Here is a 27,653-nt window from a genome sequence, read left to right on the forward strand (position 1 = left end):
TGTAGCTCAGTCACCATAAAAGCTTTTGTTTTAGCACTGCAGCTGCAGCATAGGCCAAGACCTTCCCTCTCCCTCACTTCATTGTACATGGATTCACATTTGAAGTTTATCATCTGTTCTCTGGTGACCCTAATACACCTGCAGAGTTCTTACTCCCTTGGCCAGTAGTCAGCTGTTTGGTTCACCTCATCTGTTTTTCTGATAATTTGAGGAATTCATGCTTGCTGTTCCTGGCAGCAAAGTATTTGTCACTTGAAATGATTCTATATTAATATATTGGTAGCACCTGTAATCCTGGGTATGTACTCAAGATCACCTCAGCACCAATTGTTGTTCAGTTGTTAAGTCGTGCCCGACCCTTCGTGACCCCATGGACCATAGCACGCCAGGCCTTCCTGTCCTTTAGCACCAATTAGTTGCCCCTTAACACTCTCTTAAGACTGCATTTCCCCCAGTTTCTGAATGCATGCATAAATTTGTACTATAATTGGTCTCAAGGTGTGAGCTGGGATTTGAACCCAAGCCTAGCACATTCAATTAATTTTTCTACAGTGTTTCCTCTCACAACATAATTTATACCTAGGCTTAACACAGGGGTGAGGAGCCTGTCGCCCCCGCCCCCAGGTGATGTGTCAGCATGGCAGGCGTTTAGTCGAAGATTATATGGAGTGCCACAGTGTCCCCAGCCCTACTTTAACACAAGTATCTTTCCCCACTGTCAGGATTCAGAGCTGGAGATTAGAATAACAGAAGTGCTGTTGAGCAGGTAGAGGTCTGTTTCACTCCTTACTGACTAGCTGCAGCTGAGATTAAGTGGAAGAGCTTCTGTAGCAAGTTTCACATTGGCATCCTTGGCTTCCATGCCTACATCTACAGGTGCTTTCCCTATAGCTGCAGCTTTGGTGCCATTTTTTTTAAGATGGCTTCTTCCTGAGGTTAGCCCAGCCAATCAGGGACCACAAAGGCAACATGATCATGTCACACAACCAATCAGAAGTGTCTGCACAGCAGTGTGCCAAAGACAAACTGGAGTTAGAACAGGAAGCATTGCTCTTGCTCGAAATAGGTTCCCTAGAGACACCGCATAGCCAATGGGATTTGGCTGCATGATAATGGCACAAAGGCAAATCAGATGGAAGACCAGTGATCAAACATTTTCCTCCTGTTTCACAGGCTCCCCGAAATAACTGGCAGACAAGAGGTGCATTTCACACGGCACGTGTGGAGTTATCCCTTTTCTAGGCCAGTCCTCTAAATTACACTGAAGTCCTACCTTCATGTTCCTCCTACTGGTCAGCTGATGACCAGATTGGGTTCCATGAGGCTTCTGTACATCAGATGACCAATTGGCTACATCGCTATGGGAACATTCTATGTTTCTGGTCAGCCTTGGGTTATTCCTCAGAGGAGGGCAACAAAGATGATCAGGGAACTGGAAACAAAGCCCTATGAGGAGAGACTGAAAGAACTGGGCATGTTTAGCCTTGAGAAGAGGAGACTGAGGGGAGATAGGATAGCACTCTTCAAATACTTGAAAGGTTGTCACAGAGAGGAAGGCCAGGATCTCTTATCATTCATCCCACAATGCAGGACACGGAATTATGGGCTCAAGTTACAGGAAGCCAGATTCTGGCTGAACATCAGGAAAAAAATCCTGACTGTTACAGCAATACGACAATGAAACCAGTTACCTAGGGAGGTAGTGGGCTCTCCCACACTGGAAGCGTTCAAGATGAAGCTGGACAGCCATCTGTCAGGGATGCTTTGACTTGGATTCCTGCAATGAGCAGGGGGTTGGACTCGATGGTCTTGTTGGTCATTTTCAACCCTGCTATTCTATGTTTCTGTGTCACATGCAATAGAAATGGCAGAAGAACGGCCATGCCTACAATAACAAAATAGTTCAAGACAAATAAACTGAAAGTAGTACATGTTAACAAGTGACAGCAAGCAAGGACGTTGGTGATCATTCTGTGACCAACAGAATGTTGCCACTTAATATCTTGAAGGGAGGCCTTCTTCCTAGCAGTGGGCACCCTCTGTGCAGTTCAGGAGGCAGAAAATGTGTGTTTTAAACACTTCCTGAAAATGCAGTTGTTCACCCAGGCTTTCTCTGGCTTGTAATTGTCATTAATCCTATGCTGCTCCATCCTATCATACTTTACATGGCTTTTATTGTTATTGCAGCTGAAAATGTTTTTAATAGTGTATTTAACTACTGATTTTTAATATTTATATGTAAACCGCCATTATATTATGCAGCACATAAGTATAAGTAAATAAAAACTGCCTTTAGGAAATTCTGAATTGTGATTACTTGAAATGTTCAAATTGTCATGTCCAGAAAAAAGTATTAAAGTCACAGAGCGTATGAAGAATTTAGCATGCACTAAATTTACTGCTAAAATAATAATTATCCACCCCAGTGTTTTTAATCCTGTATGATGTAGTCTCCTGATTATAAGAGATTTGTCTGGAAATGCTAAATGAACCTTAACAGTAGCTTGCTTGGGAAGAGAGCAAATTAAAATGACCAATCTCACCCCCCCCCCCGCTTAATTACTGAAAAGAGAAATGTGGTGGAAATTTTAAAGAGTGGACAAACTAGTTAGCTTCCTGCATTCAATGTCTAAAAATACATTTAAATGGACATGACAATCTAATGTGATATTTAAAACACAAGAAAAAGATAGTTTTGCTTAACTTTTTACAGGGAAATCAAATCTCCCCTCCCCTCTGTCGCACCATTGGCTGTTTCCACAGAGATTCTCAATCTCCATTGAGTTAAATGGGGCTTACTCTTGTCCCACGTAACCGTGTATAGGACTGCAGCCTTACGATTGTGTGACGTGATGCGTCTCAAAAATTGCAGCTAGCTGTGCTGGTCCTCTGGGGAAAAAAATGCAGCTTTTGATGAAGGGGAAAAAACACCCTTCTGTTATTCATTTGTGGGCTGGGGAGAAGTCACCTTAATGAGCACCCCAAATGGGTTTTCATGGAAGCCTTACAAGCAAATAACAGTTTCTGAATACCAGTTGCTGGGGAAGATGAGCGGGAGGGTTCTATTGCACTCATGTCTTGCTTGTGGGCTTCCCATTGGGGCAGTTGGTGGGCCACTGTGGAAACATCACTGGAGTACATCACTGGTGCAGGTAGGCAGTTTTAGACCCTGGACTTAATGGTCTTAGGGGTGGATGTTTTAGATGGCCATGTATATTGCTTCAGTTGTGAAGCAGACATTTCCACACCCCTCCACCACCATTCCATACATTGCAACTGGTTCTAAATTCTTGATACATTATAGCAAAAAACAAAACCTGGTTGCCAACTGATCAAAAAGAAATATTCTGAGCATGTGTAGTTCCATATTTTAATCTCACTTAGATCATAGCATGATCCTGACTACAGGAATAAAACGGAGCTTGCTTCCACAGCCTTGTTGCTAAACACATGGCTGGGAAAAACACCATTTTTTTTGGTCAAAAACAAGTATATTTAGAGTAAAAAAAAAGAGAATCTGTAAATATATATATATATATATATATACACACACACACACACACAAACATACACACTCACACACACACACACACACACACATCCAGCTGGCCATTCCTGGCTACAAAATGTTTTTAAAATAAGAAAGAATGTGGTAGTGAGCAGTGTTAGATCTGGTGGGCCCAGGCATGTCCATGTTGGCCCAAGTGCTGACACTAGATTGTGGGGCCATGGACCCAGCTGTTCCACTAGACTAGATAGAGCTTTAGTCTGATCCAGCACAATTCTTAACGTTTTTATGAAAGCTTACTGGCACTACAGAAACTGGATCATGTTACTTTCAATTTTCAGTAAGTCCACCTTTAGTGCAACGGAAAGAGCTTGTTGCTTTAAGAGGAGACAAGACACAAACGAACACGGGCAAACTTAGGTGATCCTGCATTTTAAACAGGATTGGCCAAACTGCAGCATTTGTAGAGCATGTTTGCTAGCATCTGGCATATTACAATTTATTATGACTAGAGGTTTCCACCCCATTTAATTAACCTAAGCAAGACTCTTAAATTACATTAAGACAAAAATAAGATTCTACCTAATACGTCATATGATGGGAGCTGATACAACATGGTGACTGCTACTAAACCACTACCTCAGATACCGTATATTATCTCCAGTATAGGAGGCCATATGCCTCTGTATATCTGTGCTCAGGAACGTGAGTGGGATGGTGTTTTTGCACTCATATCCTACTTCTGGGCTTCCCACAGGCAGCTGGTCGGCCACTGTGTGGACAGAATGCTGAACTAGATAGCCTTTGGTCTAATTTGGCATGGTTCTTGTGTTCATGTGGCTCTCCAGATTGTGATGAACTTCAGCTCCTATCAACCCTCATCATTAGCTATGCTCGCTAGGGTTAATGCAGGTATCAATCTAACAACATCTAGAAGGCAGCACATTTTTCATCTCTGGATTAGATAAACCTTACGTCTCAACCAGCAGGACTCATATTCTTATCACTAAGAGTGTGAACCATAAGCCAGAAGGTCGCCTGAGGATGGATGGATGGGTGGATGGATATTAAAGGAACAAAATGAAATTCTCACCCATCCTTATTAAGTAATGAACCAGCTACTAGGTTGACTCCATTAGGGTGCACCTTAGCTTATTTCAGTGGGCTTAGGTATGCATAATACTACCTAGTATCAGCTTCTACATGGCTTTAAGCCACTCAGTATTTGCTGAGCCTCACACACATACCTTGCACTCTGCAACAGCGGGAAGAGAGTACCGGCCTGCTCCATAGGGTTTTTGGAAGAACTGTTGAAATGTGAATCACTTTGAACACTTGAAAAGCACTAGATAGAAACTGAAGAGTTTGGGTTGCAATTCAAAACAGTAGGGAGTAAATTCAACTGAACACAGTGGACATATTTCTGAGTAAAGATGCATAGGATCACACTATACCTTTGCACAGTACCTAGCAAATGTAGGAACTTTATTAATAATAATCTGCAAACACAACAGTCCATTGATGCGGTCTTGTCATCTTCATTTCTTCCTCTGTCCTCAAATCCAAACTAAATTGAGTTTAGTGGATTTGCTTTCCATTTCCTTTGCTGTTGGCAGAATCCTACTTGAGCTTGAAGAATCTGATGCTGTGATCAGTTTTACTTAGTCCATTAAATCTTATTTTCATTTAAAAATCCATTCCAGCCGCACAAAGAAAATCACAGGGGTAGAGTATTGGGAGTTCAGTATATCCCAGTGCTTTTGGCTCACTGAGAAAGCTGTGTATTTATAACACATGTTCCTTCAAGAGCACACTTTGAAGATGAAACCCCAGTGTGTGCCCTGTGCTAGGACCCCACTCTGTGCCAGGAGTACTTCTGAGCAGTCAAGGAGGCACCAAAGTTGGCACGCATGAAATCAACCAGAAGATTAGCATTTCAAGTCTTTGTTCACTGCTTGTTCATGTGTAACATAGAAACATAGGAAGCTGTCCTCAGTTGGAGGTGAGCCCATCAGTCCACGCCACTGCTCGGGCACCCTTGGACCTGCACTAACCTGAGGCTTAACCCTAGCACTCACCTGCAACTGAAATACCCCCCCCTTCCCCGGTATACTCAAAGACAATTGGGAAGCCACCCTTTTAGCCCACTCAGTCTGTCTGGCCAAGTTAGGCTTTACTGAGGCCCCGGTTCCTCTATGGAGAGCCAGGTGACCCTACCCCTAACCTGAAGCTTACCCCAACCCTCACGTGCAACTGAAATATCCCCCCATCCACCCAGTCTGTCTGGCTAAGCTAGGCTTTACCAAGGCCACAGTTCCTGCTTTTGGAGCTGAGGCTTCCCAACCCTAACAATATCCTGAGGCTTAAGACTAACCCTCACATGCAACTGGAACATCACCCGATCAACCCACTATATTCAGTTGGCAAGTCGTCCTGCTCGCCTGCTCAGACTGTCTGGCCAAGCTCAGAGTAGTGAGGCCTCGGTTCCTGCCTGGGGAGCCAGGTGTCTGCAACCCTAAACCTAAGTTGAGGCTTACGCCCAAATCTCACCTGTAACTGATACATCCCCCTCCCCAACCTGGTGTACTCAAAGACAGTTGGCAAGAAGGGATGTCATGGGCCCCCCGTTTCGGTCCTGGAGTCCAGCTGACAGTCTTCCCAGAGAACCCGGACAGCGGGGTGCCCATCAGTTCCTATCGGCAAGCCATCCTGGTCACCCACTCAGTCTGCCTGGCCCAGTCAGGCATTACAGAGGCCCTGGTTCCTGCCCAGGGACTTGGGTCTCTCCCACCCTAACCCTTACCCTAACTTGAGCCTTAACTCTAACCCCCACGTGGGGCTGAAACATCCTCCCAAATCTATTTTCCATTGTCTCCGATCAATTCCGTTGAGCCCTAATTGTCCATTGGTGTCGGTGGAAGCTTTTTTTTTTCTTCTCAGCTTAATTGCCACGCAGGGGGCAATTTTAAAAAGGCCCTGCATCTGGGGCGTGTTTACCCCCCCCCCCGCTGCATGGCAACTAAGCTTAGAAAAAAGTGTTTTTATTTGTGCCAATGGAAGGTGTTGCCTTGGCTTAGCTGACATGCAGAGGGCAGGAGGGCGGATTTCTATGGGATCACAGTTGCACAGGGAAGGGTTGTCCACCACTGCTGCAAGTAGTTTAGCTTCTCAGATACTTTAAGGGATGCTGGGGACAGTGAAGTACCACCAGGAGTGCTTAAGTGAAGGAAAATATCAATAGAGCACCTTGTTATCACAAAACTATTAGCAATTTAACTCACAGCAACGAATGAATCATTCTGGGTGTTAAGCGGTGAGAGAAACCCTGCCGTCAGGTGGTCGCTGATCAACAATGTGGAAATGCTGACAGGAAAAAACACAAAAAACAGGCATCTGGTAGTTTCACATGCAAGAGGCGCCAAAATTGGCTCCTTTTGTTTTAATTGTTCTCGAATTAGCAGCTTTTAGTTTAGCGTTGCATAATGCAAATGCTTCTCAGTGCTTCATTGGGGCAGAAAGATTCTCGCTTGCCCATATGCCAAAAGGAAGAGCCTGCTGCGGGTCTGACATTTGTACACCCTTTTCATGAAGGCAGGGGGTGCTGCTGAACCTCTTTCAGCACAGAGGCCAAATTCTGTTTTGTACAAGCTTTGGGGGGCCATATTTCAGTGGCGGGTGGGGCACAGTACAGTGACAGGCGGGGCCAAAGGCAAAACAGCTGGGCCAAAATGCCAGCATGTTTTTGTGTGAAGCTCTTACCGCCAGTAACCCAGCCTTAGGAGAGACGTTCTGATATTTTAGCATGTGGAAAAACTACACCAGCGTCAGGAAACCATCAAGCAGCTGGCAATCAGGTGAAGATGGTGGGGCCAGGGAAACGGGCTGTGGCCGTCTGGAGAACCCTGGTGGGTCAGGCTGGATTGGCCTGTGGCCTGAGGTTCGATACCCCTGATCCAGGGGAGAAATGCCCCTTGTGTTAGGTTGATGTCGTATGGCTGCAGATGTCTTGCCTACAAAAACTAGCAGCTGCTCTTGATTGGCCCTCTGTCTATACCAGAAGTGAATATCAGAAGCCTGCTAAGCTGAAAATGTTTCTCCCTGGCAGTAGTCCAACGTTGTGGTGATGAAAACTTGATTCCTAGAACTGTCTATAGAAGGTGGATGAGATAAATAATGATTCCAGCTGACACACAAGAAGCTCCTCCAGCTGTGGCCAAGGGTTTGGTCTTGCCTCTGCTGTGCCCAACTGGATTTTTGACCTCCCCATTTAGCTTAGAAAAAAGGGGACCGAGGGGAGACATAATAGAGGTATACAAAATTATGCATGGTGTGGAGAAAGTGGATAGCGACACATTTTTCTCCCTCTCTCATAATACTAGAACCCAGTGGGGTGATCCCATGAAGCTGATTGGTGAGAGATTCAGGACAGAAAAAAGAAAGGATTTTTTTCACGCAGCACATAGTTAAACTGTGGAATTCACTTCCGCAAGATGTAGTGATGCCCCCAATTAGGATGGCTTTAAAAGGGGATTGGACAAATTCTTGGAGGAGAAGATGCTTAATTGCTACTTGTCCTGATGGCTATATGCTACCTCCAGTATCAGAGGCAGTATGCCTATGTACACCAGTTGCTGGGGAACTTCGGCGGGAGGATGCTGTTGCACTCATATTCTGCTTGCGGATTTCCCATGGGCAGCTGGTTGTCCACGGAACGAATGGATGGAGTCTTGGTCTGTTTCAGCATGGCTCTCCTTGTGTTCTTATGAATGGCATACTCTCATAGCATGTCAGTATTTATTAAAGGTATATATAGGCCACCTTGTAGAGTACAGATGTCACAAGACAACATACAGCCATGAGATGGAATTAAGATATATTTGAATTGTCAAACCAAAAGAATACCATACTGTAAGGAAGTACAATATCTCAAGAAACAGCAGCACAGAACAAAGAGAGGTAGTGTGGCACATGGGCCATATATAGTTCCATAGGAAGGGAGTTCCTGAACCATGGGGCCAGCACTGAGAAGGCCTCATCTCTTGTGCCCACCAACCTAAAGATCTTATGGCAGGCACATGAGCAGGACCTGTCTAGGTGGCTGTAAGAAATGGGCAGGATCATAGGGGTGGGTGAAGGTACTCTTTTAGATACTTACCTCTCAGTTTTGAAATAGGGGTACCATACAGCAAGGTGATTTGCTATTTAAGAAACGATCTGTTTCTTTAAAAATGTGAGGAACTAGTCACACATTTCTAGATTGGTAGAAGACTCTTTATGTGCAGTTGGCTTTGAAGAACATTTGGAAACTTCAGTTGCTTCAAACTGCAGCGGAGAGAGTTCTATCTAGTTCTAGTTATATGCCTGGAACATATAACTGAAATAACATATCATCTCCTTTGGCTTCCAATTGGTTTCTGAGCCCAGGTCAAAGTGCTGATGTTGACCTACAACTCCATCATCCATGACCATTGGCCATGTTGGCTACGGCTGATGGAAGTTGGAGTCCAACGTAATCTGGAGAGGGCCACGGGCTCCCTAATGCAGTGGCTAGAATAAATGCTGAAAACTAGACACAGTAACACATGTTTACTGACATGTAGGGTTTCCTTTCTCAGATAATGAAATACAGGGAGTACTGCTGAAGATTCATACTTATGGAAAGTCTTGGCATGTTCCTGGATGGGGGTCAAGGCACTTATAAAGGCAGGAGGTGAAATGAACAATACCATTCTAGACCCTTTGGTGCATTATGCATTTCAAAAAATCTAATGCGCTTAATGAGCAAACTAATGTTATATATCAGCAGTCAGCAGACATATTTTAATAATAAGAATGCAAGGCTTTCTTGCAGAAGATTTGTAGCTTATTCATGGACGTTTAGGCCTGGCTCGATGGTGCATGTGGGTTAGACTTCAGCAGGCGCTGACCACGCAGAAATAGACAATTGAATACTTACGGCAGTTTTTTAGTCTCTTTATAATACCTGCAATTTTCTGCTGTGTGCACTAAAGTACTAAATTGCTCCTGAATCTGCCTCGCTTTACATAATTATTTTATATAGCACTTTACATATTGAATTCTTTCCACATAATGGTTTGAAGTGTATTTCTTCTCCCCAGGAAATTAGCTGTTACAGATTATCAGCCATTGGAGACGTCTCCTAAAAGGTTAGGTAGCTGTGATTATTTCCCCCATCCCCATCTTTGAGGTGATGTCTGGCATATTCTTAATTTGATCTAGACCAGGGATGTGGAACCTGTGTCCATCCAGATGTTGTTGGACTCAGTGGAGAACCGCCCCTTCTCACCAAGGCATTCCTACTGCTATAGCCACCAATTCTAGAGGACCCACGCTGCGCCACTGGATAATCCACCCATTCATTTCTAGTGCCACCATGAATCTACACCCCTTATTTAAAATACCTAAGGTAGTGGTTATTACTAGGCATGAGACAAACAGATCAGAGGTACAGGCATAATAAGGACAGATAAGTAGTGTTTTATTAAAAAGGAATAGAACAAGAAAACCTATAATGCATGGTTTCTTTAAAACCAAGGCTTTTATGTTGTTACTGTTACCACCAATCAGGCTATAGAAGGAGCTACAGCTCCTAACTATAACCAGACTTAAGCCAATTCTTCAATCAAGCTCCACCAGAGTTAATACACTGGGCTGGCAATGAGGGCTTGACATTATTTATTTGTAGCCTGCCTTTCTACCAAAAAATAGCACTGAAGGAAGCAATGGCACTCAAGGTGATATTCCAGTATGATTTGATTTACACCTCGTACTATTAATGATGGTTGACCAGACTTCCCTTGAAGTCTTCAATCTGGTCCAGTGGCTGCTGTGTCTGCAGACTTCCAGCAACTATCACTCAGGCCTCACTTCTTCCTGAAGGCTGCTTTTAGAGTCTTCCTCTCCACACTCACTGGCCTTCTTTTGCCATATCCACTTCAGCTTCCCAGTCTAGCTGCTGCTGTCTTCCTCAGCCTCTCCTGAAGACACTCTTCCATTGACACTTTCCCTGGTGACCCTCTCAAACGAACCTCCTCCAAGTCAAAACTCTCCCCAAGATGCCTCTCAGCAGCTCCTTATATTTGCTCCTGGCAGAACCCTCCAGCCAACCAGCTGTGGTGTGGCCAACATTCTATCACACCCCACCAATAGGCATCTTTAGAATGTTTAGCTATCCTCCAATCAGCTGGTACCAATTTTGACCCATCTTCCCTATATATAAGCCAGAAACCTGGCCTCATATTCCCCTCTTAATGGTAAGAGTAGCTGCCACTTCACCAACACACCATATTTACGATATTTCACTTCTCAGGCCTCTAGTAAAAAGCACACATTTCCTCCCTTCTGCCATTAACCCCTTTGTCTTCAGTCATAGGAATGAAACAATAGTTGAACATATTAAACTTTTGCCTCACAAAAAGTCAGTTTCTTCACAGACTCCAATTCCTATCAGCCCCAGGAATCATGGCCAATAGTCAGGGAAGATGGGAGTTGTTGTCTAAATCCTTATTTCGCTCTTATTACTGCTTTTGTTTTTGCATGTCCAACAACATCTGGAGGGCCACAAGTCCCCCTAGCCCTGATCTATGTGTTTTGTGTTTGGATGCATTACCCCGCCCTCCTGGCAACTCTTGAACTGCCCTCAGAAGAAGAGCAAAAATTCTAGAGGCAGCCTGGCTCATGGGAAAAAAGATGGACAATCGCATCCCATCAGAGATAGCCATGAAAGTTGAAACCTTTGTCACAACAACTTCATGTGCTCTGCTTTAACCAAGCATAAGTACATGCAACTGAAATAAATGCATACTCTTTCCCTCCTTCTCCTGTCTCTGTTTGCCTCTCTTTCCTGTGTTGTCTTGCATCTTGGGAAGGGACCTGTCCTTTTGTACTTCGTAAATTCATGCTGCTGTCTAAACAATAAATCAGGATGAGGATGATGATGAGGATGATGACAAATGGCCAACTGGTAGCCCAGAAAATGGTTTTATCTGACCCTTTGTGGCCCTGAGCAATTTTTCATGAACTGCGGAAAAACAACTTTGACCATAGCTCCTCTCAAAAAGAAAATATGGACAAAATTGTTTTCAAAAATTCTGTGTGTGAGAGAGACAGAGATTCCACTTCTTAATATTACAGCTCTTTTGGCTTTGTTGCTTGCAATTTTTCATATGCTCCAGCTGTCCCTATTTACCATGTCAAGTCCCTATTTTCTGGTCCCTGAATTCAGCATGCAGCAGACATAGAACCTTCAGTGATGTGCAACTGGGGTGGGGGGGTGGGTGTCGAACAGTAATCCTTGGGAGGAGAAGAGGGGTTCTGCCAGCATGCCCTTATTTTAATCTGTGAAATATTGTGGGGGTGGGGTATGCACCTCAACCCCTAGATTACTATTTCTAGAAGAGTGTAGCCCTGGGGAACACAGAAAATGGCTGACAGTATTCCAGGAAACAGCCTGGAAGACAGCATATGACTTGGTTTTCAGGGCCACGTTTACTCCTCCCATTGTAAGTAGGGAAGTCGGAGTAATCCACAACAGATTCAAATGAGTTCTGATTTCTGTGAATCTGACCTGCAGATTCCACAGCAGACTGTTTTTTTTTTTTTCAGAATCATGTGGATTCTGTGGACTTGCAGACTGTGACATTACATGTCTGTATATAATAAGTCTAAGGTCATGGTTACATTCTCCTGTTATATCTCTGTATTTTGTGGTATTTCTGTGGTGAAAGAGAGAGATGAGTGCCAAGAAAAATAGTGGATTTGCATGTGTGTGATGACTAGCTGAGTGAATGAAGGAGGGTGTGTTATATAAACTGTGTGCTTTGCTTGAGAGAGTCAGATAGGGATGAGACAGGGATATGATCTGATAGAGATAGGGTTAGGATTTTAGGATTGAGAACAGAGAGAGGGGGGGGGGTCTGTGAGGATTTGTGAAGTGATTGTTTGAGAGTGTGATTTAGAGAACAGTTTATGAGAGAACAAGTACTGATAAAGCCATTAAAAGTTATATGCTTATTATTCAACAACGTATTACTGTAATCAATAGAGCTTTCTTTGTTTATAAATTCTATGCCTTCTGCTCTTGGCTATGTAAGGGGAAGGTATAAAGGGAACAGTACAAGGTTATAAGTAAAATCTGTGTGACCTCGCAGATAGAGGACTGAGTAAAGGGTTGGACCTCAGCCTTAAAGGTCCTGGTGGCAGAGAAATGTGGTGTGTGAGACAGAAGGTGGTTCCTGCTGGGGGTGAGAAAGGCCTTAGACAAGGGGAATTCTCACTAGGAGAAGAGAGAGAGGGAGAGAAACATTGGGGGAGGATTTGCGCAAATTCACACTTGCATTAATGCGCATTAGTGCTAATGTGCACTTGCAGAAATGCAACAAAATTCTTGCACGTCCATAAAAAAATATCCATTCCACCAATGAGTGGATGATGGAACATGAGGCACCTGATAATCTGCGAAACACGGATGGAGTGGATTTAACAAAATCCATACATCCCTAACTGTAAGTCAGCTAAATTGCTGGCCATTTTTGCCAGGTTCTGGACAAGGGAAAAGGGGAAAGTAACCTCTTTGAAATTCCTATCACTAGCAACCACTGACCATGCTCCTCTCATTTCTCAAAGCCTCTTCCAAGTAAACCATGATATTTGAAAGTTGCTGTTTTCAGTTAATAACATTAACTGAAAGAGCTCCTGAAATTTATAGGGATGGCAGAGAATTCCACCACGGATTCCAGTGAGATGAGCCTTGAGCCGTGAGGTGAGCCTTCAGCCCCCAGAATCTGTGGCGGAATGGCCTCCTGCCCCCCGCCCCCCTGCGGAATCCCCCCAGGACGGAACTTACCTGGTGCGGATGTGGTGGCTCTGGCGGCGGTGGCTCCGGCGGCGGCGGCTGGTCTCCTGGCCGGCCACGGTCAGGCTGCTGCGGCCGCCATTTGCGTCCTTGCAGCTGTGATAGGCTACGTAAGTATTTACGTAGCCTATCATGGCTGGACAAAACAACAACAACAGCGTACAGAAATGGTGGCGGCTATGGCAGCCGCCATTTGCATTCCCTATTTTTCGCTGTTTTATCTTCCGTAAATATTTACATAGGCTATTACGGCGAAAAAAAAGGGGAACGCAAATAGCGTAGTGGGCGCCATTTGCGTTCCTTTTTTTCCTGCCGTTTTAGCCTACATAAATATTTACGTAAGCTATTACCGTGAAAAATAGGGAACGCAAATGGCGGCCACCGTAGCCGCTGCTATTTGCGTACGCTGTTTTTTTTTTTTCCCCAGCCGTGATAGGCTACTTATAGAACATGGGAGAAGAGTAGATGAAAAACATAAATTAATCACGGGAATTTACCAAGTCCTTATTTCCTTCTTATCGCTGTTTCACACTTCCATACTGATCAGCATATGTTTGGGCTCACGTGTCTCTCTCATCTTTCCCAGGTTTTTTGGTTTTGTTTTTAATTTGTACCTGTGTGTAGAAAAACTGTTTTGTACCACCTGTTCATGTTTTGTTTTCTCAGTGGGGGGACATAATTCTTCTTAATCTACTTAAAGGATTTAAATGGCGTATTAACATCATCCCTTCAGGCTCATGATGCTACACCATCTCGGAATGTTTATAATATAAGGTGATTTAGACTGCAATCCTATATGCTCTTACCAGGAAGAAAGTCCCATGGAACTCAATGGGATTTACTTCTGAGTAGACATGCCTAGGATTGCACTGTTTTACTGCAGTGGTCTCTGACTAAAAGACTCTGAGGCAGGGGTGGGGAATGTGTGACACTCTAGGTGTTGGCAGATTACAACACCCATTAACCCTGGGCAACATAGCCAATGGTGCGGGATGATGTGAGTTGTAGTTCAATATCATGCAGAACTGTTCTCGCTGCCAGTAAGCTACTGGGCCATGTTTAAGGTTCTGTTGTTAACATATAAAGTCCTGAACGACTTGGGACCAGGGATCACCTCACCCCTTATATCTCTGCCCAGTCCTCAGGAGGAATACTTCTGATGGTACTGCATGCTCCTGAGGCAAACCTGTAACAGAGCATTTAGTGTTGCACCACCCACCCTTTGGAACACACTTCTCCATGGTATTAGGCAGGCCCCTTCAGTCTTGATCTTTAGATGTCTGCTCAAGGCTCACCTCTTCATGCAGGCTTTCCCTGAATGTTGACCCAGCCAGTATGGTTGTAGTTGACGAGTGATTATTTTACTGTGTTTTTATTGTTACATTTGCTGTTTTTATCATTTCTGTAAACCACTTTGAGAGCCCACTGGAAAGTGGTACTTAAATCTATTTAATACATACATACATACATACATACATACATACTTCTGGAGGGCTGCACGTTCCTCGCCCCTGCTGTAAGGAAAGAAGGTAAATGAAGGTCATCTAGTCAAACCATATAATTGGACCATTATGTTCTGTTCTTGTTTGTTCAACCCTCATCTTTTCAGGGTGGGGCTTAATCAGTGTTTTTGAGGGTCCTTGGGTGAAACTCCTCGATGCCTCCCTTCCCTCAGTGAGTCTGCCTTCTCACACCATTGTCACCAGCTGTATTGCTCCCCATCCTCTTACTCATCATTGCTACCGCCTGCTTGGTTGACAGGCAGAGAGCCAGGGAGAAAGCAGGCAGTGGCATCTGCTGCTGCTCCTTCTCACCAGCACTGCTGTCTGGGCCGGAGCAAGAGGCAGGTGAACAAGTAGTTTGCAATGAAGAGGAGGAGCAAGGGGGATCTTGTTAGTGGGCCCCTGCTGGAGCGTGGGCCCTTGGTAGGTGCCCAACCATATCTACTCTTGTGTCAGGAGAGCCCCAGCAGCCTCTTTCAGTGCACTCCAATAGCCAACTCAAGACACAGACAAAAGGATTCTTTTCAAGGCTTTAATCCTTTTACAACTTAATGACTCTTTCAGATGCTAATCACCAGCGACTAAGCAATGGACAGCAGAGTAGCCTATGCTCCGGGTAGGCAGTTGGTCCCCGTTTGAAGGAGAATCACTTGCAGACCCTGAACTTATGGGCTAGGGAGAGATCCTTCCTCTTTCCCTTGGGTCCACAGGATGCGACCGTTGCTTGCGCGCCAAACGGGCGCTATGCCTCCTTTCCGCACCCTCCATCGCTCATCGCTCCCTGCATCTGCGTTGAGCGTCTAGCAAGCCCCACCTCCCGCACTCTCTCACTGCCAGGGTCACTATCTCAGGAATGCCGGCAGGAGGAATCTTTGCCAGCTGCTGTGCCTGTGAGGGTTGAGCTGGCTCCTCTCCCACGGATTGCTGATCCTCCTCAGAATCAGAACTGCTCTGGGGTTCTATCGGCTCAGTTTCCACCCTGACAACTTGTTGCTGGCCCTGGGCTTAATGTAGGAACATCAGAAGCTGATTTATACTGCCCATCTAGCTTGCAGCAACTATCCTGGGTTTCAAACATTCCATCCCTACCTGGAGATGCCTGGGATTGAACCTGGACCTTCTGTATACAAACCATGTCCCCTACTATTGAGCTATGGCCCTTCCCCTTATGTTACTTTGGTTTGGCCATCCCAAGGTATCACTCACAACCATTTTGCATGCCTATGGGTGCAGTAAATCTGCCCGTGTTGCCTTGTGGCATGATGGGATCATGCATTGCAACTGGCATTCTTGATCTAGCACCAGGATATATGTCTGTTTATTATAAAATTGCAGAATAGCGGAGTTGGAAAGTATCTCATGGGTCCAGCCAATGGCAAGATTACACCAGATAGCATTTTTTGTATGAAAGCTACTCATCTATCCTTCCCTCCCTGAATGGACACACATGTGCATAGAGTTCAATGTGACCGCAAGAACCCCAGAAGGACTGTCTGCTCTGGCTTTTTTATTTGCTCCAGCCTCAGCCCATTTCAGGGTGGGGTTTGAAGCTCACAAACAACAGTCAGGAAATAGTAGGGATATCAGAGAATTCCACCACGGATCTCGGTGAGGCCGAATGCCAGTGCATTCGGTCCCCTGAACACCGTGGCGGAACAGCTTGCCACCCCACCCCCCCGTGGATCCCCCCTGGGATGAGACTTACCTGGGGCGGATGTTCTGGACGGTAGTGGCTCCAGCGGTGGCTTCGGCAGAGGCGGAGGCTGGTCTTCCGACCGGCTGCCTCCGCTGCCGCCATTTGCAGTCTGTTGTTGTTGTTTTCCCCCATTCGTGATAGGCTATGTAAAGACTTAGGTAGCCTATCACGTCTGGGTTAAAAAAAAAAAAAAAGCGTACGCAAATGGCGGCGGCTATGGCCACCGCCATTTGCGTTCCTTATTTTCGCCATCTTAGTCTACGTAAATATTTATGCGTGTTTTTTTTTTTTAACCCAGACATGATAGGCTACGTAAGTGTTTACATAGCCTATCACGGCTGAATACAGGGACGCAAACGGCAGCGGCTATGGCCGCCGCCATTTGCGTCCCTGCTAGCCAGCGGCCGGATGTCCGGCTGTTGGTGGAGCCGGCTGGCGGCTCCGTGGAATCCCTGCGGAGCGGAGCCAGCTGGCGAGGATTCTGGGGGGAGGGACGGTGTGCTTCCCCCCCCAGAGGAACCCAGCGGAGCCAGGTAAGCGGGGTTTCGTACACCCCTAGGAAATAGTGAGTGGGGCCCATGTTAGAGCTCACCTAGCATGGCATCTCTTTAGCCTCCATAGCAAAAGAGATGCCTTCAGGTTTCAGTTTGAATCGGGTGCAGAAGTGAAACCCTCTGTAGTCTGGAAAGTGCTAGAGAAATGATGCATCATAAATTAGTGCCAACCTTAAAACATAAGTGCAGTCTCATTGTTTCCAACAGCCACACTCATGAGCTTAGAGTGTTTTGCTGATCCTTTCTAATTGGATTACTAGGGATTAGACACTCCTAATTTTGCAGGGCACAGAAGAAGAGGCTGGTAAATGCTTGGCAAGGATGACTGGCTCCACTTTCCTGTAGCTCAGACATCTGTTTCTGGCCAGAGGTCTACCATGGACCTATGATGACTCAGGAGTACTCTGAAGTGTTGCTTGGTTATAGCGCATGTGCTTTGCATGCCGAAGGCCCCAGGTTCAATCTCCGGATTTAGATATGCTTATTTTTTAAAGAATTTCTGGTATCTCTGGTTAGAAGGATTAGCTGGCAGGTGAAGTGTAATTACATGGCCAGCATCAAGGGTAGGCATGGTTGGGCATCTGCTGATGGCCCACACTCCAAGGGACACTGACAAGAGCCCCCTGGAGTTGCTTCTCCTCCCTCTCCTCCTCTTCCTCCTCGTTATCATTTCATCTTGTTTGTTCACCTGCCCCTCGCTCTGGCCCAGACTACAGTGGTGGTGAGAAGGAGGGGCAGAAGATGCCACTGTGTACTTGCTCACCGGCTCTTTGCCTGTCAAGCAAGCAAGTGGGAGCCATGATGAGGACGAGGAAGAGGAGCAATAGCAGCTGGTGACAATGACATTGAGAAGGTGGACTCACTGAGGGGGGTCCTCACTGAGGCCTATTGAGGGTGTCAAAACCTGGAACCAGCACATTGTAAGAAGACCTCTGCCTGAGAACCTGGAAAGCTGCTGCTGGCCAGAGCAGGCAATACCGACCTGGATGGATCAATGGTCCAACTCAGTAAAGTTGGCACACATGCCTGGTGTGCCCCTGGCTGACGTCAGTTATACCTGCCCAAACATCCCAGTTATGGTGCATGCATTGGCTGTGTGAAGGGGCCTTGTGTGTGTGCCAACACGTGTGTGTGGCTCCTACATGCAAACAGGAATCCAGAATTCCCCCTAATGGGGAGGAGCTCTACACCCATATGTTGGTACACACACAGGGCAGCTTGAGATAGTGCTGAATGCACAGCTAATGGGGAGCATGACTGGCGTGTGTGTCCTCGGCTGGGTGGAATTAGCCAGTGCAACCCCACAACTCCCTTATGCATGCTTTCAGCACAGGAGGGAAGTGTGTGAACCTCCCCTAGCATAACACAGCCTCATTTGTTTGCGGTTGTTTGTTCTTGCTGTTCCCTTTCCACATGCTAGGAAGAGAGTCAAGTTTCATGCACGTTTTGAACACTGTCGTCATGTGATTTGTGCATCTGCCCAAGCCATCCTCCATTGTCCCTTGCATCACTTTTGGAAACATAACCCTCTTCACAGAACATAATAGCTTTCATAGAACATCTGTTGTATTTTGGCTTTCTTTCTCTTACTTGTTCTTCAGGTAGCAAACACATACCCTAATTTTCTCCCTTTATTTCTGATTTTCCCCATTTTCCCTGACCTTTTCTTCACTTATTTCCCTCCTGAATTTCCAACTGGTTGCACAGTGTGGCTCCATGATTGTTAAATGCATTCTTTAATCTAGTTCTGTCTTTGATTGAATGGCTTGATCCACCCCAATTATTATTGTTTTTCTCCCCTTTTAACTTCATGACATTTCTGGATTACTTAAAAATTGCATCCCCCCCTTCCCCCCTCCCTCTCGCTCTCTTTTTACTTTTTTTAATGTTTACTTTTGGGGGGCATTTTTCTCTCTCTCTCTCTTTTTACCGTAACGTTTTTTTCCTAGTCCCTCACTAATCATCTGCATTCTCAGTGGTTACCTGACCCCTTCCCCTCTTTCATATGAATAGCTCCACCCTTTAAAAACACTAGGCTGTATTCTGAATGTTTCTGCCTATGTCTTGGTGTAAGCAGGCAGAACATTGGGTATATACAAATATAGACATCTCTCACTGTTCTTGTCTATATGGTGGCTTCCCACAACCATATATTTCACTTGATGGTTGACATTCTCACTGGATAGACCTGGTCGTGTGACGCTTTTAGCACATGACACAATGTTACCATGCTTATGCAAACACTAGCAGACAATGGAGAGGGATGTGATTGAACTATCATGCAATATGGCTGTGTGAATCCATTCTATACATATATGCAAGCTCAAATGTTTAGGTCAAATCATATTCATTGCCAAAGATATGCATGCTGAGCTTCAGCAGTGTCAGTAGGAAATGTTGAGTCTCAGTTGGAAAAACAGAAATATTTTGGATGAAGGCATGGCTGTCTTTTGTGGAATTCTGAACAGGAGCGCAGTTATTAGGAGGTGAGAACATCTTGCAACAAGACTGGGGAACCCTTGTGATAAGTTGGATTCCAGATCCTATCAGCCCCAGCCAGCACTGCAAATAAGGATTATGGGGGTTGTAGTCCAACAAGATCTGGTGGACCTAGGGATGTATGGACTGTGTAAAATCAGCTCCATCTGTGTTTTGCAGATTGTCAGGCGCCTTTTGTTCTGTCATCCATTCAGAGATGGATGCAGATTTCTTTTTTTTTCGTCATGTGGAAAAATACACAAATAATTATGCAAGAGGTTTCACAACAATTTACATAATTTACCTTTGTACGTAGCTTTTAGTGTATTGTCCCCCATTCCATTCCACTTTTTCATAGCAGAAACTTGCATATTTTCCTATGGATAAATATGCGTACATTTCGGAAAAATGAAAAATAAATAAATCCAAAAGTCCACAGACTCTACACAGCTGTGTGTGTGTGTGAGTGTGTGTGTGTGTGAGTGTGTGTGTGTGCTCCATAGCAGATTCCGCAGGTTGGATTCTTAGAAATCCGAGCTCATTTTAGCCCCTCTCAAATTTCTCCAGCATCCCTAGGAGGACTACAAGTTCCCTACCCCTGCCTTACAACATTTTGGGCAGTATCCAATGGTGACATTCTGCAAACTCAAATAGTGCTAGCACAGCTCTGCTGAATCTTTCCGTTGCGCAAGCAGTTGCCCATTACACTTGTGCAACTGGTTGCATAAGGTGTTGTGCAACTGGTTGCACAATGGGTTGCACAATGCATGCAAAGCAGTTGTGCAACCAGTTGTGCAATGGGTTACACAACTGGTACAAAGCAGTTGTGCAACGGGTTTCCCAGTGGGTTGCACAATGGGTGCAAGTAGTCGCATAACCAGTTGCAAAAATGGAATGCGCCACCAGTTGCACAGTGGCTTGCGCAAGAGTTATGTGGAACTGGTTGTACAGTGCATGTCACAAGCATAAGGAAAAGCCGCTTGCACAACCACGCTCGCGCAAATGTAACTTTAGTTGGATTCTCCTCTTGTGCATAGTTCAGAACCTAGTTTCCTCTGGCGCAATGTCATTTGTACTAATGGAATGACACACTGGAATACTGCCCTCTGTTGCAGCTCTCACTGGCACTAATGGCAACTTCCTTCCCTACACAAATTGGTTTGTGCACGGTGATTTTTGCCAGGAGTATTGCATGGGAGGAAAGGGTTAAAAAAACCCTCCATTTGCACCATGGACCTGCTTCTGACCCCTCCCTCCCCGGCTGCTATTTCAAGTTTAAAAAACCAGCCAAACAAACATAAGGCCAAATAGCACATTGGAGGTAACATGACATTTGGCCCCTTGTCCCATCATCCCTAGGGCTCAATTGATAATTCAGGACCTGAGCCTGCCATGCGCTTGGTTTAACAGTTTGCTTTAAATGTCCCATTTGCCTTTAGTTGTGCTGCCCAGAGCATGTGTGTACATGTTATCTCTCAACAGATAAAATTAGACAATTCTTGCCTTCTACCTCCCTTTTCACAGGCTACATTTCTTCCTTTATAACTCATCCCCCGAGAAAGGTTCATGACTGAAAAATCATTGCTAACTTCATTTTCCGTCTTCAGTGCACATTTCTTTCCCAGGGCAATAATAAGGAGTAATGGCCGACACATCTTGTGAGGCCTGCGCAAGGCAGCAAAATGCCTTTTGGTGTTTTCTTATTTGTTGCCATATTTAACTTATTTTAAGGATGCTAATTTGTCTTCCAGGCTTAGCTGTTGGTCTTCCCATTTAGTGATCCTTTCCAGCCTCTCTGTGATGTGTTCAGAGTGAGGTTTCCCTCCCTCCCCAACAAGAGAGGGAAGTAAAAACAGGAACTCATGCCCCCCATGCTTTTTCCTTGGAATGGCTCCTGTAGCCCAACTGTATCCCTGTTTACTTGGAAGTAAATCCCACTGGTTTATTTATTTACTGCACTTTTATCCTGCTTTTCAGACAATTGTTGTTTTTGTTGTTCAGTCGTTCAGTCGTGTCCGACTCTTCGTGACCCCATGGACCATAGCACGCCAGGCCTTCCTGTCCTGCGCTCTCTCCCGGAGCGTGCTCAAGTTCATATTCATTGCATCCGTGATGCTATCTAGCCATCTCATCCTCTGCCATCCCCTTCTCCTTTTGCCTTCAGTCTTTCCCAGCATCAGGGTCTTTTCCAGTGAGTTTTCTCTTCGCATTAGGTGGCCAAAATATTGGAGCTTCAGCTTCATTATCTGTCCTTCCAATGAGCACTCAGGGTTGATTTCCTTTAGGATGGACTGATTTGACCTCCTTGCAGTCCAGGGGACTCGTAAGAGTCTTCTCCAGCACCACAGTTCGAAAGCATCAATTCTTCGGCGCTCAGCCTTCCTTATAGTCCAGCTCTCACAGCCATACATTACTACTGGGAAAACCATAGCTTTGATTAGACGGACCTTTGTCGGCAAGGTGATGTCTCTGCTTCTTACTATGCTGTCTAGGTTGGCCATAGCTTTCCTCCCAAGGAGCAAGCGTCTTTTAATTTCATGGCTACAGTCACCATCTGCGGTGATCTTGGAGTCCAAGAAAGTAAAATCTGTCACTGCTTCCATTTCTTCCCCTTCTATATGCCAGGAAGAGATGGGGCCAGATGCCATGATCTTAGTTTTTTTAATGTTGAGTTTCAAACCAGCTTTTGCACTCTCCTCTTTCACCCTCAACAAGAGGCTCTTTAGATCCTCTTCGCTTTCTGCCATTAGGGTGGTATCATCTGCATATCGGAGGTTGTTGATAATTCTCCCAGCAATCTTAATTCCGACCTCTGATTCATCCAACCCGGCATTTCTCATGATGTACTCTGCATATAAGTTAAATAAGCATGGTGACAATATGCAGCCTTGTCGTACTCCTTTCCCAATTTGGAACCAATCGGTTGTTCCATGTCTGGTTCTTACTCTTGCTTCTTGACCCTCGTACAGGTTTCTCAGGAGACAGGTAAGGTGGTCTGGTACTCCCATCACTTTAAGAATTTGCCACAGTTTGTTGTGATCCACACAATCAAAGGCTTTAGCGTAGTCAATGAAGCAGAAATAGATGTTTTTCTGGAATTCTCTTGCTTTCTCCATGATGCAGCGAATGTTGGCGATTTGATCTCTAGTTCCTCTGCCTCTTCGAAACCCAGCTTGTACTTCCGGTAGTTCTCTGTTCGCATACTGCTGAAGCCTAGCTTGTAGGATTTTGAGCATCACCTTGCTGGCATGTGAAATGAGCGCAATTGTGCGGTAGTTTGAACACTCTTTGGCGTTGCCCTTCTTTGGAATTGGAATGTAAACTGACCTTTTCCAGTCTTGTGGCCACTGTTGAGTGTTCCAAATTTGTTGACATATTGAATGCAGCACTTTAACAGCATCATCTTTTAGGATTTTAAATAGCTCAGCTGGAATACTGTCATCTCCGCTAGCTTTGTTGTTACTAATGCTTCCTAAGGCCCACTTGACTTCACTCTCGAGGATGTCCGGCTCAAGTTCAGTGACCGCACTATCATGGCTATCAGGGACATTCAGATCTGTCCTGTATAGTTCTTCTGTGTATTCTTGCCACCTCTTCTTAATCTCATCTGCTTCTGTTAGGTCCCTGCCTTCTTTGTCCTTTATCATGCCCGTCTTTGCACAAAACGTTCCCTTGAGATCTCCAATTTTCTTGAAGAGATCTCCAGTCTTTCCCATTCTGTTGTTTTCCTCGATTTCTTTGCATTGTTCATTTAAGAAGGCCTTCTTGTCTCTCCTTGCTATTCTCTGGAACTCTGCATTCAGTTGGGTATATCTTCCCCTTTCTCCCTTGCTTTTCGCTTCCCTTCTTTCGTGAGCTACTTGTAAAGCCTCATCAGACAACCACTTTGCTTTCTTGCATTTCTTTTTCTTTGGGATGGATTTCGTTGCTGCCTCCTGAACAATGTTACGGACCTCCGTCCATAGTTCCTCAGGCACTCTATCAGGTCTAATCCCTGAAATCTATTCCTCACCTCCACTGTATATTCATCAGGGATATGATTTAGGTCATACCTGAACGGTTTAGTGGTTTTCCCGACGTTCTTCAATTTAAGATGAAATTTTGCAAGAAGCAGCTCATGATCTGAGCCACAGTCAGCTCCAGGTCTTGTTTTGACTGACTGTATGGAGCTTCTCCATCTTTGGCTGCAAAGGACATAATCAATCTGATTTCGATATTGACCATCTGGTGACGTCCATGTGTAGAGTCGCCTCTTGTGCTGTTGGAAAAGAGTGTTTGCTATGATCAGCATGTTCTCTTGGCAAAACTCTATTAGCTTTTGTCCTGCTTCATTTTGTACACCTAGGCCATGCCTGCCTGTTATCCCGGTGATTTCTTGACTTCCTACTTTAGCATTCCAATCCCCTATGATGAAGAGGACATCTTTTTTTGGTGTTAGTTCTAGAAGGTGTTGTAGGTCTTCATAGAACCGATCAACCTCAGCTTCTTCAGCATCAGTGGTTGGGGCATAGACTTGAATTACTGTGATGTTGAATGGTTTGCCTTGGATTCGTACTGAGATCATTCTATCACTTTAAGATTGTACCCCAGTACTGCTTTTCCCACCCTTTTGTTGACTATGAGTGCTACTCCATTTCTTCTAAGGGATTCTTGCCCACAATAGTAGATATGATGGTCACCTGAATTAAATTCGCCCATGCCTGTCCATTTTAGTTTAGTTTAGTTCAGACAATTATTGCCTCCCAAAGCAGTTCACATCAATAAAAAAAGAGAGAGACAGGCCCTGCCATCAGGCTTACAAACTTAAATGACAAGACACACAAGGGAAGAAACAGAGGGAAAAAAGAAGAGGAGATAAATTAATTTTTCAAGACCAGAACAAGGTGGTGAGCTATAAGCAGGCATTTAAACACACTTCGGGCCAAGCTGATCTTCCTATGCTGGTGTTCTTGCTTGAATAGCAGCACCTGGTGGATCTTATTCCTTTGGCTGATGGATGGGGCCAGTGGGTCCTTTCCCTTTCCTCCTGTGGTCCCAACAAGTCAACCAGCAGTTGGAGCTGAGTGTTCTTTCTGGTAGGGTAGGGAGTGGGAAGCAAGGGCCTTTGCTGCTGTGGCCCCCCGGCTGTGGAATGAGCTCCCCTGAGGGGTTTGCCTGGCACCTACGTTATACTCCTTCCAGCGCCAGGTGAAGACCTTTTTTATTCCCCCAGTATTTTAGTATTTTTGCTTTCTAGCCTTTTAACTTTGGTGTTTTAAATCTGTATTTTAAATCTCTGCATTGCTGCTAGGTTTTATTCTGGTTGTATTATTATATTGTGATTTTAATGCTTTCATATTTTATATTGTTTTATCCTGCACTTTTTGGGTTAATTTTTGTGAACTGCCCAGACAGCTTCGGCTATTGGGCAGTATAGAAATTAATTAAATAAATAAATAAGTGAGCTCCCTGCAACTGCTCCTTTTCTGGCCGATGGATGGGCCAGGTTGGTCTCCCCCTTGGCTTGATGTTATTCCTAGGAAGCAGTGGGCACAAACTCCCAGTGGTCCCAGGTCCCCTGGATGATGGCAGAAACCAGAGTTAAATAATTTAAACTTCAGGGAGGGGCCATAGCTCAATGGTAGAGCCCCTGCTTTGCATGCAGAAGGTCCCAGGTTCAATCCCGGCTGGGGAAGAATCCTGCCCGAAACCCCAGAGAGCCACTGCCCATCCATGTTGACAGTACTGGGCTAGATGGACCAATGGCTTGACTTTGAAGAAGGCAGATTCCTATGTTCCTAAGTAACCGGCTAGCATAGTTTAGGCTGAGAGTGTGATTGGCCCAAGTTGAGCTTCATAACAGAACATGTTTGAAAGGGTTCCATAGTAATCCCCCCCCCTTACCCTTGATCATCCTAAGGTATCACTCTTGACAATTTTGCATGTACATGGGTATAGCCATCTGCCCAGGTTGCCTTGTGACATGATGGATTGTGGTCCAACAACATCTGGAGGACTACACATTCCTCATCCCTGCTGTAGAACTTTCTTAAAAAGTTATTTCTAATGTGTTCAATGAGTGATGACTCGTTCACATATGGAAATGATCACATCACAATGTGTTCTTAAAAGTATATCGATGAGGGAGAGTTCAGCCCATTTTACACAGTCTGCAATAGCGTGTGTGTGTTGTTGGGGAGGGGATATTTAATTTTCCAGGTGAAAAGAAAACAGAATTGGCAGGGGGATAAGCTACTTGGTGTTCTTCAGAGTCTGTTTTGGAAACCCCAGAGAGTAAATAACAAGCGAGCATTACAATATTTGCTTAAAATAATTAAGGTGGTGTCCCTTTAGATTTAAGCAGGAACCATCATATGTCACTTCCTGGAATTTCTGTGGCCTCTCTGTCAGGTGGCGGAGAATATACAGCTGCCTTCTTGACAGAGGAAATGAATTCTGAGACAGGTGGTGTTCCTTGATTATACGGCATTATAATTGTAGACCTTTTCTTGTGACGTCTCTGACAGTTCACTTTTATATCTGGAATGGCATGCAGATTAACAGGTTTGTTTTTTTTTGCTCTTCATCTAACAATAGTTGTAGCTAGCCATTTTAGTCAAGGTGAGAAAGAGGCAAGAAAATGGTGGTTAGAGTGGAAAAAAGAAGAGGGATCTTTCTAGTGCTGTGTTCTTTGTGTTTCAAGGGTCAGTCTTAAAAGGGCTTCTGCCAGTGCAAAGCCTGGACCAACGGCATCCTGTACTTGCATTTAATTCCTCTAGCATTCTAGGGATGACTCAAAATTTTTAACATGTAATACAGTGGAGTTGAACCTCTTTCTGCTGGAGGGCTGTATTCCATTTTGGTGAAGCCTTCAGGGTCCGCATTCCAGTGATGGGCAGGGCTGAAGGCAAAATGGTGTGTGGCTACAGGCAAATGGGCATGTCCAAAAATAGAATTGGAGGGGCGGGAGGAAAACTGCACAAAAGCCAGGAAATTACCAAACTTGGGGTGGGGGAGAGTGGAGCCAGGGGAAGGGGGCATGGTTAGGGGAAGTGGGTCCAGCCATCTAGGGAGTCCCAGATGGCTTGCTTAGGAGTAGTTTCGGCTCTTGTGCCTGAGGTTCTGCACCCCTGTTTTAACCTATATTAAAATAATGGGACGAGCTGTAATTCAGTGGTAGAGCACATGCTTTGCAAGAAGACACTCCAGGGTTCATTTCCCAGCATCAGGGCCATTGCAGGGTTTGAGGGGGCCTGAGCAAGCTGCACTCTGCCCCCCCAGTGCTCCCCCCCCAATTTAAAATAGCAGCAGTGACTGCAGCCTATTTGCTCAGTGCTTCTCTGTTGAGTGCTGGGCTCCTGCCCATCCCCACCACCTGCAGCCTGTCCCCCCCCCCCAATAAACTTGCCAAGGGCCCAGAAGCATTCTGGGGGCCATTGGAGCACAGGGCAATAAGCAGGGGGCTGTGGCTGATGCCACTGCACTTTGCCACTCCACTGCTGGAGTGCACTTTGCCAGCACTTTGCCACTCTGCTCCTCTTGCTGATGCCACTGCACTTTGCACTTGCTGATGCACTTGCACTTTGCACTTTGCACTTGCTCACTTGCACTTTGCACTTGATGCACTTGATGCACTTTGCTGATGCACTTTGATGCACTTTGCTGATGCACTTTGATGCACTTTGATGCACTTTGCTGATGCACTTGATGCACTTTGCTGATGCACTTTGCACTTGCTCCACTTGCACTTTGCACTTGCTCACTTTGCACTTTGCCAGCACTTTGCCACTCTGCTCCTCTTGCTGATGCCACTGCACTTTGCCACTGTTGCTGATGCCGCTGTACTTTGGCACTTCTCTGCTGATTGCTGAGTGGAACAAAATAAAAACAGCTATTTGAAGAAGGGGAGGAGGAGAAGGAGGAGGAGGAGGAGGAGGAGAAGGAGGAGGAGAAGGAGAAATTATTCCTCCCCTCTCCCACCACCCCAGCATTTATTTCTGTCTGTCGGTAGATATTACATAGCTACAGGAGCCAGTGGTCTGACTTCATATAAAGCAACTTT

Source organism: Heloderma suspectum, chromosome 8, assembly GCF_057233095.1.
Source record: "Heloderma suspectum isolate Gila_16-S chromosome 8, 16-S_ref, whole genome shotgun sequence".
Lineage (NCBI taxonomy): Eukaryota > Metazoa > Chordata > Lepidosauria > Squamata > Helodermatidae > Heloderma > Heloderma suspectum.